The sequence below is a fragment of the Schistocerca cancellata genome, unplaced genomic scaffold, assembly GCF_023864275.1.
Source record: "Schistocerca cancellata isolate TAMUIC-IGC-003103 unplaced genomic scaffold, iqSchCanc2.1 HiC_scaffold_734, whole genome shotgun sequence".
Lineage (NCBI taxonomy): Eukaryota > Metazoa > Arthropoda > Insecta > Orthoptera > Acrididae > Schistocerca > Schistocerca cancellata.
Genome location: NW_026046745.1, coordinates 1,512,191 through 1,525,509, shown reverse-complemented (window position 1 = coordinate 1,525,509; position 13,319 = coordinate 1,512,191).

Here is a 13,319-nt window from a genome sequence, read left to right as displayed (position 1 = left end):
ATTTCTCGAGAAGGAAGTTTGGACGTGACGTTAGTGTGTGTGTGTGTGTGTGTGTGTGTGTGTGTGTGTCTGTGTGTGTGGTGGTTGTGGATTCATGAGGTAAGTAAAGAACGGAGATGGCGCTATAGACTTACCCTGTACCTCATCATGTAGTCAAGGTAGGTGGGGCTTGCCGCAATCTTAAATAGCCCAAAACATTAGGAGCCTGCTGTTTACGATTGATTCTTGTTCATTATTTCTGTCACGTGCAAGCAAAGTTGTTTTAAATACTAAAAATAGCAGTGCTTACATGAATAACATAGTGTCAGGAAGGTTTTTCTATTCTTAATTGCATATTTGTTGTAGTAGTACCACACATTTGACCTCGTTGATTTAACTTGTTTTTTGTTGATATATATCTCGAATAATCAAGAAGCGAAGGAAGTGATGTGAAAAGCGTGTCTTCGTAATCCACTCCTTTCCACTTTCACTGTATATGTGCCGAAATCAGATGAAGCTTGTTTGATTACTGGTACTGATTCTTGTTCGTTACATTTTTCAGCTATTAACTCGAATACACAACATCGTTAATGTTCAAGTTTGCAGAAAACTTACCTACGTGTTCTTTGCTAGCCCATAAACATGTGCAATGAGTAAAGAAGAAAGGCATTCTTTGGTATCTTGTGCATGTCACCAGAGTGAGCGATTATTGAAATGTCAAAAAACAGAACTGTGTTGAGTCAACGACATCCATGCAGAACAGAGTTCTTGTTTTATTAGATTGTCAGTACATTAGTTTCAGTGTAGTTCACAGATCTCCTCCTTGTGAAATCTTACACATGAAGTGACATTCTGTACGTGATGAATAATAATAATTTACAGGATAAAGAGAAAGGATATAATTTTTCAAAACATGATCCAACATTGTACAATACTATAAATGTGATTAAGGGACTCGTTTCAAACGCTTAGATCCCGTAAAATGGATATTATGGATATTTCTACTAATTATAGCTTAACTTGTGTAAGACGTAGGCCTATCTCTCCAACAGTAGCCTATTTGCTTCTTTTCTCGAAAATTTCTCGCCAGTGAATCTCTCAGTTTTTCAGGAATAACCAAACTTATAACAATTGGAATGTGGGTCTACTCTGATCATCTGTTTCATTTTAGTTTTGAATTTCGTTTTTAGATTTCCTAAGTATATAAGTCTATAGCACGCTTTGTGATATATCAATAGTTAGTTGGTTTCATGTTCCGTGTGTCAGTTGCACGATAAATCGTAATGACGTGCAACGAGTCATTTTATATTAACATCATTTTTTTGTAATTATGCCTCCATGCTGATCATTTATTAGTTTTTTGGTTTTTTAATGAAAGATGGACAAATGTTAGTAATTCCTGCCCATCACCATTTACACATTACGATAAAAGATAGTCTTCTGCGTAATAGGAGTTTTCGAAGAGAAATGTTTTCAGTATAGTTTCAAATTTTACTTTGCTGCCGATCAGGCACTTTATATCACTGGGTAAGTGATCAAAACCTTTGGTTGCAGCATTGTGAACCCCTCTTTGTGCTACAGACAACGTTGATGTGTCATAGTGAATTTCATTTTTTCTTCTGTAATTGTAACTATCGAAAAGCCTGCGCTAGCAGGACAGAGCGGATTAGGTTGTGGAAAGGGGCAAAAATTAGTTCTTGTCAGTTTCACTCAACGTACAAACTTTATTTATCAACACACAATATTACAACAAAAATGCAAAACACTCAAAACCTTAAACGTCCTCCCTTGATTAAATTTAGATTGGCTGTAGGCCATACTCAAAAACCAAGACACAAGACCTGAGCAAGAAATTGAAAATACAAGGTTCTTCTGAAGGTTTCAGCCAAGTTATTTTCTAAATCTTCAGTCTAAACAGGCTAGAGGCCTTAGCAATTTAGTTTTAATGGAACTTGGCTGGAGGTCGCACATTAAGCGATAAAAATAGTTTCAACCAAAAGGCGCAACAGCTTTGCCACAGTGGATACACCGGTTCCCGTGAGATCACCGAAGTTAAACGCTGTTGGGCGTGGGTGGCACTTGGATAGGTGACCACCCAGCTGCCATGCGCTGTTGCCATTTTTCGGGGTGCACTCAGCCTCGTGATGCCAATTGAGGAGCTACTCGACCGAACAGTAGCGGCTTCGGTCAGGAATACCATCGTAACGACCGGGAGACCGGCGTGCTGACCCCACGCTTCTCCTATCCGCATCCTCCACTGAGGATGACACGGCGGTTGGATGGTCCCGGTAGGCCACTCGTGGCCTGAAGACAGAGTGCAATCAAAAGGCAGAAGCCCGTATCTTAAAACAAAGGGGTAAGACAAGATTATTTGTTTAAGAATTGTTAAAACTCAGCTGAAGGCCGCACATCAACCAAATAACTAAAACCCAATCAGAAATTAGTATGTATCACACAAGGAACGGCGCTCAGAAGTTTCCAAGGGTCGGCCTGGGATTGTAACACTAACGCCTGTTTAGATGAGACAAACAGCCTCTCCAGTGACTTCGTTATCTGAAGAGAGTCGACTGACCAATCAAACAAATCAGTTCCGCTCCACGCAACCAGCAAAAGGACAAGATTTCAATACACGACACACATAATATTGACGCCAACAACGACCAACAACACCTCAGCTGTCGAACTACATGCCACGCTGGACAGCAACAACATGACGAGGAAAATACCCGCCGAAAATTACGTCAACGATCAGGACAGGTAGCTGGAACGTCATCGGCCACAAGGCAAAAGATACCGCTGGTTAACTTCAATGACAGGAAATAAATTAACTCCACAGGAAGACAAAAAAAAAAAAAATGGCTCTGAGCACTACGGGACTTAACGTCTGAGGTCATCAGTCCCCTAGAACTTAGAACTACTTAAACCTAACTAACCTAAGGACATCTCACACATCCATGCCCGAGGCAGGATTCGAACCTGCGAGCGTTGCGGTTGCGCGGTTGCAGACTGAAGCGCCTAGAACCGCTCGGCCACTCCGGCCGGCACACAGGAAGACAGCTGGAATCGCGGGAATGTCCCAAAGCGAGAAGCAGGATCAAATGAAGAAATGAAACAGTTGAGGCTCGATCGTAGGTTAGGTGAGGACTCAACTTCCATGTCCAAGATCGGTGGGCGACGAACTTCGTAGCACTTCCAAGCAGCACCCCGCACTCTAACCACGCGTGCACGCCGCCAGCTGCTCCGGCCTGACTCCGAGCGACGTGGACTTCCTTGCTGCTCCAACGCCAAACGACCGACTGCCCGGGCCCGGAAACAGTGAAAGGACCAAATATACGTCGGCCTATGAGATGACCAACCGAACGACCAACCAACGGTCGTCCGCTCCAATCTCCCTCCGTCGGACAGTTCTTGTGTATTGCCAGCGGTCGGCGAGCACTGGCTGTCGACGCCTCACCTGCGCTCTGTACCCGACTTCACCGCTGCTGCGTCACGACTGCACTGTTGGTCTGTCTCCAACTGACTGCCAGAGATGGTACGACAGTGCACTTATCGATACGCGCTTCTGCTGCCGCTCACGGGCAAGTAGGGCAGGAAGTTAGCGACTCCAGCAAATGGAATAAGACAACGAGGCGGCAGTACCGTAATAGAAGACGACAAAAAATAAAAGGCATGAACACGAGCCTTGCAGGGAACACCTGTGTTCATCATTATTACTGCTGAAGTGCAGTAGTTTATTTACAACGAACTTCATGAGGGAATAACGACACTGTGAAGCGGATAGATTACGACTCACACGCCGAGCAGCAGGCAGGCGTGACTAAAAGTATGTTCACATAAGTTTTCGGCCAAAGCCTTCTTCAGAAACGAAACCAAGCAGACACACACATACATTCACACACACAAAACTCACACAGACATGACAGTCGGCTCCGGCTGTTCTAACCACAATTTCTCTTGATGTGGGAGGGAAAGGGGACAATGAATAATAATCGGTGGGACCGGCCGGTGTGGCCGAGCGGTTCTAGGCGCTACAGTCTGGAACCGCGCGACCGCTACGGTCGCAGGTTCGAATCCTGCCTCGGGCATGGGTGTGTGTGATGTCCTTAGATTAGTTAGGTTTAAGTACTTCTAAGTTCTAGGGGACTGATGACCTCAGAAGTTAAGTCACATAGTGCTCAGAGCCATTTGTACCAATTATCTATGGCAGGAATTTAGGGCACGAGATGCTGCACCAATATTCAACTCGGTCACGTGGCCGTGTGTTGTGCGGGGACGAGACCATTGATGCAGTGTGGCTCAGATGTCGGACCGTTAGTGGTTTGGGAGACAATAAAAATAATTGGCGCAGCGATAATCGGATTTGGCATGTTAATGTTTAAGGGGGGGGGGGCGGATGGCCTTCCTGCCGCCACTCCGTACACCCCCCCCCCCCCCTCCCCGGGACGGAATTAGTGTACCCCAACTGTCTGCGTCCATGGAATAGTGCGATTGTGTTCAGATGTCTGCGAGCTGTGTAACTGACGCGGAGCATGGGGACCAGCTCGGTATTCACCTAGCGGGATGTGGAAAACCGCGTAAAAACCACATCGAAGCTGGCTGGCACATCGGCCCTTGTTGTTAATCCGCCAGGGATTCGATCCGGGGCCGGCGCGCCAACCCCATTCCAGGAAGCAGCGCGTTAGCGCTCTCGGCTACCCTGGCGAGTCCATAATGAATGCATAGAAAAGAAAATATTTCTCGAACTTCTACACTTACAAATGAAATGTGTGATTCCTTCAAACTTTAGATCACGATCGGGTCGATCAGTACACCCGTAAATCACGCACGCTGGCATTTTTTTGACGAAAGAGCTTTGTCTCCACGCAGTCAAAGCACCAGGTGCCATTTAGGATACGACCACGAAGGTCGATACACATCCACAACAGTCGAAGCTGGGCACGGGCAAGCCAGAGAGACGTCACGGAAAGTATCAGCACCCTGAACTATGGAGGTACAAATGCGGTGTATCTGATGTTTTGGGCTATGTAAGATGGCGGACGCTGGCTTCAAGTTTGTGACGTAATGAAAGCCCTTCAGTTTTTTATCTACTTCAGTGGATTTCATGTTTTTGCTTTTTATTGTTTGCTTTGTTTCAGTGGCACCTTTCAAAGGTTCGGTGAAAACGTGCGTATTTTCCTGTGAGCCACAAAAGAAGCCACATATGTGAAGGCGAAAAATGATTTACGTTTTAAAATAACCTAGACAAAGAAAAAGGCTAAACCGTGCATAGGTAAGAAACTAAATTGATAACTTCCGTTATATAGCCTTTTCAACAACGACAAACGTTAGCTCTGTTGGAGGAGGAAAATATACTTTTTTGACGTTATTTATTGCTTACATACACAAATACATATAGGCGACCACGGACCCTGACGATCAAGGGCCGATCTTTGCATTTGTCCATAGATGGTGATACTGTGCACTTTGGACCCGATTCTCATGGACAGACTGCTGAAGGTCCTTCTGCAGTTCATCCTACCTTCGCTTCCTCGGTCTTCCAATTGGACGGGTACCATCAGGTTTTCGCTTAAGCACAACTTTGGCCCGGCAAGAATCTCGCCTCCTGGCAATGTGTCCTGCTAGGCTGGTTCTTCGCGCTTTCATTTTCTACTCAAAGTAAATTGTTTCAATAGATCGTACAGTTCCTCGTTCTTTCTATATCTCTAGGTGTTGTTTTCGCGGATTGGTCCAAAGATCATTCTTTAGATTTTCTATTCAAAGATCGACATGTTCTCTTAATCTTTTCTTTCATTGCTTAAGTTTTCTGTCCCATATAGCAACACTAATAGTATAACTGCATTATAGTGTTTAATTTTGGTATTAATTAACAGACTTAAGTCTCACTACCTTCCACAATCCTATATGTAATAGAGTGGTATTAGAGGTTTCTACCATTTCTGTCTTCTCCACATTAATCTTCAGTCAGATTTTATTGGCATTCTTTGCTAAATATCGTACAGTTTTTACCATCCCTTCCTCTGTCTCCGTTAGGGCTGCAATGTCGTCTGCTTACCCCAATAACTGTGTTGTCCCATTTTGCTTCGTACCTCTGCCTCTTCTCTTCATTTGCCGAATTACTTTCTCCAGGATCCAATTACAAATAATGGTGTAATGGCATCATCTTGACTCATACCTGTTCCGATGCTGAACTTCTTGCCCTGGTATTTCACCTTGGCTTTTGTCTCCGCTGTACACACCTTCACAAGTTGATTAACTTCCTTAGTATGCCAAGCTCCCTCATAACGTTATACGTACATAATCTGTCTTTACGTCCGCCCCCGGTAGCTGAGTGGTCAGTGCGACAGAATGTCAATGCTAAGGGCCCGGGTTCGATTCCCACATGGGGCGGAGATTTTCTCCGCTCAGAGACTGGGTGTTGTGTTGTCCTAACCATCATCATTTCATACCCATCGACACACAAGTCGCCGAAGTGGCGTCAAATCGAAAGACTTGCACACGGCAAAACGTCTACCCGACGGCAGGCCCTAGTCACACGGCATTTTATTCATCTTTCTTTACAATCATAAGGCTTTGAGAAATCTAGTAACGTTACCAGAGGCCGAAGGCTGAATTTCCGGCTCTTCTCCCAGATTTGTCTCATGGTGAGAACGTGATCCATGGTTGATCTTCCTGCCCGAAACCATGCCTGGTACTCTGTAATAATACACTCCTGGAAATGGAAAAAAGAACACATTGACACCGGTGTGTCAGACCCACCATACTTGCTCCGGACACTGCGAGAGGGCTGTACAAGCAATGATCACACGCACGGCACAGCGGACACACCAGGAACCGCGGTGTTGGCCGTCGAATGGCGCTAGCTGCGCAGCATTTGTGCACCACCGCCGTCAGTGTCAGCCAGTTTGCCGTGGCATACGGAGCTCCATCGCAGTCTTTAACACTGGTAGCATGCCGCGACAGCGTGGACGTGAACCGTATGTGCAGTTGACGGACTTTGAGCGAGGGCGTATAGTGGGCATGCGGGAGGCCGGGTGGACGTACCGCCGAATTGCTCAACACGTGGGGCGTGAGGTCTCCACAGTACATCGATGTTGTCGCCAGTGGTCGGCGGAAGGTGCACGTGCCCGTCGACCTGGGACCGGACCGCAGCGACACATGGATGCACGCCAAGACCGTAGGATCCTACGCAGTGCCGTAGGGGACCGCACCGCCACTTCCCAGCAAATTAGGGACACTGTTGCTCCTGGGGTATCGGCGAGGACCATTCGCAACCGTCTCCATGAAGCTGGGCTACGGTCCCGCACACCGTTAGGCCGTCTTCCGCTCACGCCCCAACATCGTGCAGCCCGCCTCCAGTGGTGTCGCGACAGGCGTGAATGGAGGGACGAATGGAGACGTGTCGTCTTCAGCGATGAGAGTCGCTTCTGCCTTGGTGCCAATGATGGTCGTATGCGTGTTTGGCGCCGTGCAGGTGAGCGCCACAATCAGGACTGCATACGACCGAGGCACACAGGGCCAACACCCGGCATCATGGTGTGGGGAGCGATCTCCTACACTGGCCGTACACCACTGGTGATCGTCGAGGGGACACTGAATAGTGCACGGTACATCCAAACCGTCATCGAACCTATCGTTCTACCATTCCTAGACCGACAAGGGAACTTGCTGTTCCAACAGGACAATGCACGTCCGCATGTATCTCGTGCCACCCAACGTGCTCTAGAAGGTGTAAGTCAACTACCCTGGCCAGCAAGATCTCCGGATCTGTCCCCCATTGACCATGTTTGGGACTGGATGAAGCGTCGTCTCACGCGGTCTGCACGTCCAGCACGAACGCTGGTCCAACTGAGGCGCCAGGTGGAAATGGCATGGCAAGCCGTTCCACAGGACTACATCCAGCATCTCTACGATCGTCTCCATGGGAGAATAGCAGCCTGCATTGCTGCGAAAGGTGGATATACACTGTACTAGTGCCGACATTGTGCATGCTCTGTTGCCTGTGTCTATGTGCCTGTGGTTCTGTCAGTGTGATCATGTGATGTATCTGACCCCAGGAATGTGTCAATAAAGTTTCCCCTTCCTGGGACAATGAATTCACGGTGTTCTTATTTCAATTTCCAGGAGTGTACCTTGAGCATAAGGCTTCAGCTTTTCAAGAGTTATTACCGACAGCTCACTTAGCGGGCAAATACCTCTGTTGTTGCTGCAATTCAGTTTTACTGTTCATTTTGTGCAGTGGGGTAATGGTAGCTGCCTTCTGTTCTTTTGGAATCCTCTCCTTTCTCCGTGTTTTACTTATTAGATATTTTCGTAAGCGTTTTACCTCCTGGTTTGAACACCTCTACCGTTGCCCTATCTCCTACTGGCGACTTATTACTTATCAGTTTTTAAATAGCTCTATCTACGCCCTGTTGAGTTACTTTAATTTCTTCTTCCTCCGAATCATCTGCTATTCTTCCTCCTGGGAAGACACTTTCTGGATCTTCATCATTCATCAATTCCTAAAAATATTGAAATATCCACATTCCTTTCCTTTTCTGGCAGCATACATCCAACCTTATTATTAAGACGTAACGCCTCATTTCTTTGGTGGTTCATCACACATTTCATCATCTGAAACATTTTTCTTCTATCAAAAATTGTATCTTCCCTCTCTATTTCATTAATAATGTGCTCATTATTTTGTTTTCGCCGTCCTCAGAATCCTGTTTGTTTCCTTTTTATTTTCCTGACTCCTTCCTGTTACTCTGCACAACTTCTATTCAAAATTTTTGGTTCCATTGCTGTCTTCCTGGCATTCACAACTTGTTCACATTTAACACTGAACCTTTTATTATTCGCTGCTCGCTTTTTATTTCTTAGAGTTTCCTTTGGTGCTTCAGTAACAGCGAACTTTATATCTTCCCATTGAATATAAACACTTCTTTCATGACAGTGATTTGATGTCACGACTTAAAGTTTATTATGCATCCTGATATTATTCTGCTGATACAAATTTGGTTCCTTAATTTTCCCAGTTTCAGCCAGTAATAGTGAACATTCTATTAAAGAATCACAAGAGGAGGAGGTATACTTGAAAATGGCCGGCAGGTACGGGAAGAACCCGGTTGTATTACATCATGGTCAGGCAGAGATTCCGAAATCAGATATTGGATTGTAAGGTTTTCCGAGGAGCAGATACTGACTCAGAAACCAATTTAGTGATGATGAAGAGTACGCTGAAGTTTCAGACACTAGTAGGGAAGAATCAGTGCGCAAAGCAGTGAGATACAAAGTACTAAGGAAAGGAGAGATAAGCTTGAAGTTGTCTGGGGCTATAGATACTGCGATTATAAGCAGCTCAGTAGGCAGTTTAGTTGAAGAGGAATGGACATCTCTAAAAAGGGCAATCACACAAACTGGAAAACAAACGTAGGTACAAAGGAGGTAATTGCCAGAATACCGTGCGTAACAGAGGAAATACTTCAGCTGATCGGCGAAAGAAGGCAGTAAAAAAATGTTCGGGGAAATTCTGGAATACAAAAATAAAAGTTACCTAAGAGTGAAATAAGTAGGAAGTGCAGGGAAGCTAAGGTGAAATGGCTACATGAAAAATGTGAAGAATTCGGGAAAGAAGTGCTCGTTGGACGGACTGACTCAGCATACAGAAAAGTCAAAACAATTTTTGGTGAACTTAAAAGCAAGAGTGGTACATTATTAAGAGTCCAATGGGAATTTCGCTGTTAAATGCAGAGGAGAGAGCGGATAGGGAGAAAGAGTACACTGAAGGCCTCTACGAGGGGGAGACTTGTCTGACAACGTAATGGAAGAAGAAACAGAAGTTGACAGGAAAGAAATGGAGGATCCAATTTTAGAATTTAAAAGAGCTTTGGGAGGTTTAAGACCATATAGGGAGTGGAGATAGGTAACAATGCATGGTAATTTCTAAACTAACTGGGGAAGTGGCAGCGAAACGACTATTCACGTTGATGTGTAGAGTGCATGAGACTTGCGAGATAGGATCAGACTTTCGGAAAAACGACATCCACACAATTCTGAAACTAGCAAGAGCCGATATGTGCGAGAATTGTGGGACAATCAGCTTAACACCTCATGCATGCAGGTTGCTGACAAGAATAATATACAGAAGAATAGGAAAGAACATTGAGGATCTGTTATGTGACGATCAGCCTATTTTCGGAAAGGTAAAGGCACCAGAGAAGCAGTTCTGGCGTTGCGGTTGATAATGGAAGCAATAGTGAACAAAAATCGAGACACGTTCATTGGATTTGTTGACTCCGAAAATGCATTCACCAATGTAAAATGGTGCAAGACGTTAGAAATTCTGAAAAAGTAGGAGTAAGCTTTAGGGAAAGATAGGTAATATACAATATGTACAAGAACGAAGAGGGAATGAAAGATCAAGAACGAAGACGCTCAAATTAAAAAGAGTATAAGGCACCCTTACGGTTCAATATGTAGATCGAAAAAACAATGATGGAAATAAAAGGAAAGTTCAAGAGTTGGACTAAAATTCGAGGTGAAATGCTATCAATGGTAAGATTTACTGATGACAATGCCGTACTCAGTGAAAGTGAAGAAGAGTTACAGGTTGCGTTGATTCAAACGAACAGTCTAATGAGTGCGAAAGTAATGAGAAGCAGCAGAAATGAGAACAGTGAGAAATTTAACATCAGAATTGGGGATCACAAAGTAGACGAAGTTAAGGAAATTTGCTACACAGATAGCAAAATAATCCATGACACAGTAAGGAGGACATAAAAAGCAGGCTAGCACCCTCAAAGAGGCAGTCCTGGTCAATAGAAGTTCACTAGTATTAAACATAGGCCATAAATTGGGGAGAAATTTCTCAGAATTTCTGAGAATGACACTGAAACATGCTCAGTGGGAAAACAGGTACAGAAGAGAATCGAAGTATTTGAGACTTGGTGCTACAGACGAATGTTGAAAATTAGGTGCACAGATAAGGTAAGGACTGAGGAGGTTCACGCAGAATCGGCGAAGGAAGGAATATACACTGACAAAAGGAGGGGACAGGATGATAAGACAGCTGTTAAGACATGAATGAATAACTTCCATGGGAGAGGGAACTGTATAGGAAGACAGAGATTGGAATAAATCCAGGGAATGGTTTAGGACGAAGGTTGCAATTGTTACTCTGACATAAAAAAGCAGGCACAGGAAACGAATTCGTGGTGGGCTGCATCAAACCAATCAGAAGACTGGTGACATAAAAAACTCTTTTCAACTTCAAACTGCCTCTTGACCATGTCGTTCTTTCTTTTACAGCACAGGTGTTATTGTAGTTTGCCGATTACTAGGTACTGGTCTGGTCGGCATTAGTTCCTCTGTAAGATTTAATATCAGACATGTACTTCTTGTACCTCTCGCTTAGAAACATATGATCGATCTGGTTGACGGTTTTACCATCTAGGGAAGTCAGGTCTCTTGGTTTATCCCATTTGTAAGTGAAGGTGGTCGAGCTCACCACGATATTCTGACTTAGCGTAAAAGTTAGAATTCGCAGTCCACTGTCATTTATTTTTGCATGTACACTTGCCTTTAAATGTCTTCCATTCACAATTGGTCTGCTTAGGAAGAATTAAAATCACTATGGATGTGGTAAAAATACTATATATTACCTTATAAATACTGTCTGATCTATTTGAATCTATGATGAAGTCATCTGAGAAAGCCGTCAGGGAACACACAGTTAAGTGTGGCATAACACGCGAGCGTGTAGAGGCCGTCACTGAATAACTGCGGCACAGAAGACTATGTGAATGATGGGTGCCTCGAATGCTCACTCCTGACACGACACAGGGGGGATTCAGCGCCTGTCACCAATTTATTTAGTGTTTTCTGCGTGAGAGCTTTCGGTTGCTTAACAACATTGTGACAGGTGTTGCGAGCTGGGCTCACCATTTCTAACTCGAAAACAAGCGAGCGTCAATAAAGTTCCCCTACAGGGGATCACCGTCACCAAAAAAGGTGAACACGGTACCATCAACCGGCAGAGTCACGCTCAAAATGTTTTGGGATGTTCAAGGTGTGGTGCACTCGGAACTCGTGCCTAAAGGCACCAAAATAAACTCTGTAAGGTACTTCGAGATTCTCGGGAAAGTGAAAGCACGAGCTCGAAGAGTTCGTCAACACATGGTAAACCATCTCCTGGAGCATGACAATGCCGGACTACGCAGGAGCGCTACGCCCTGAGCAACAGTCCAACGAATTGGGTTCACTGTCATCGACCATCCTCCACACAGTCTCGACCAGGCCTCATTTGGTTTCCAGCTGTTTCTGACTCGAAAACAAGCGAGCGTCAACGAAGTTCTCCTACAAGGGATCACCGACACCAATAAAGTTGAAGACGGCACCATCAACCGGCAGAGTCATGCTCACAATGTTTTGGGATGTTCAAGGTGTGGTGCACTCTGAACTCGTGCCTAAAGGCACCAAAATAAACTCTGTAAGGTACTTCGAGATTCTCGGGAAACTGAAAGCACGAGCTCGAAGAGTTCGTCAACACATGGTAAACCCTCACCTGGAGCATGACAATGCCGGACTACGCAGGAGCGCTATGACCTGAGCAACAGTCCGACGCATTGGGTTCACTGTCATCGACCATCCTCAGTACAGTCTCGACTAGGCCTCATCTGGTTTCCAGCTGTTTCTGACTCGAAAACAAGCGAGCGTCAATGAAGTTTCCCTACAAGGGATCACCGTCACCAAAAAAGTTGAAGACGGTACCATCAACCGGCAGAGTCACGCTCACAATGTTTTGGGATGTTCAAGGTGTGGTGCACTCGGAACTTGTGCCTAAAGGCACCAAAATAAACTGTGTAAGGTACTTCGAGATTCTCAGGAAACTGAAAGCACGAGCTCGAAGACATCGTCAACACATGGTAAACCCTCTCCTGGAGCATGACAATGCCGGACTACGCAGGAGCGCTACTTCCTGAGCAACAGTCCGATGCCTTGGGTTCACTGTCATCGACCATCCTCCATACACTCTCGACTAGGCCTCATCTGGTTTCCAGCTGTTTCTGACTCGAAAACAAGCGAGCGTCAATGAAGTTTCCCTACAAGGGATCACCGTCACCAAAAAAGTTGAAGACGGTACCATCAACCAGCAGAGTCACGCTCACAATGTTTTGGGATGTTCAAGGTGTGGTGCACTCGGAACTTGTGCCTAAAGGCACCAAAATAAACTCTGTAAGGTACTTCGAGATTCTCAGGAAACTGAAAGCACGAGCTCGAAGAGTTCGTCAACACATGGTAAACCTCTCCTGAGCATGACAATGCCAGACTATGCAGGAGCGCTACGCCCTGAGCAACAG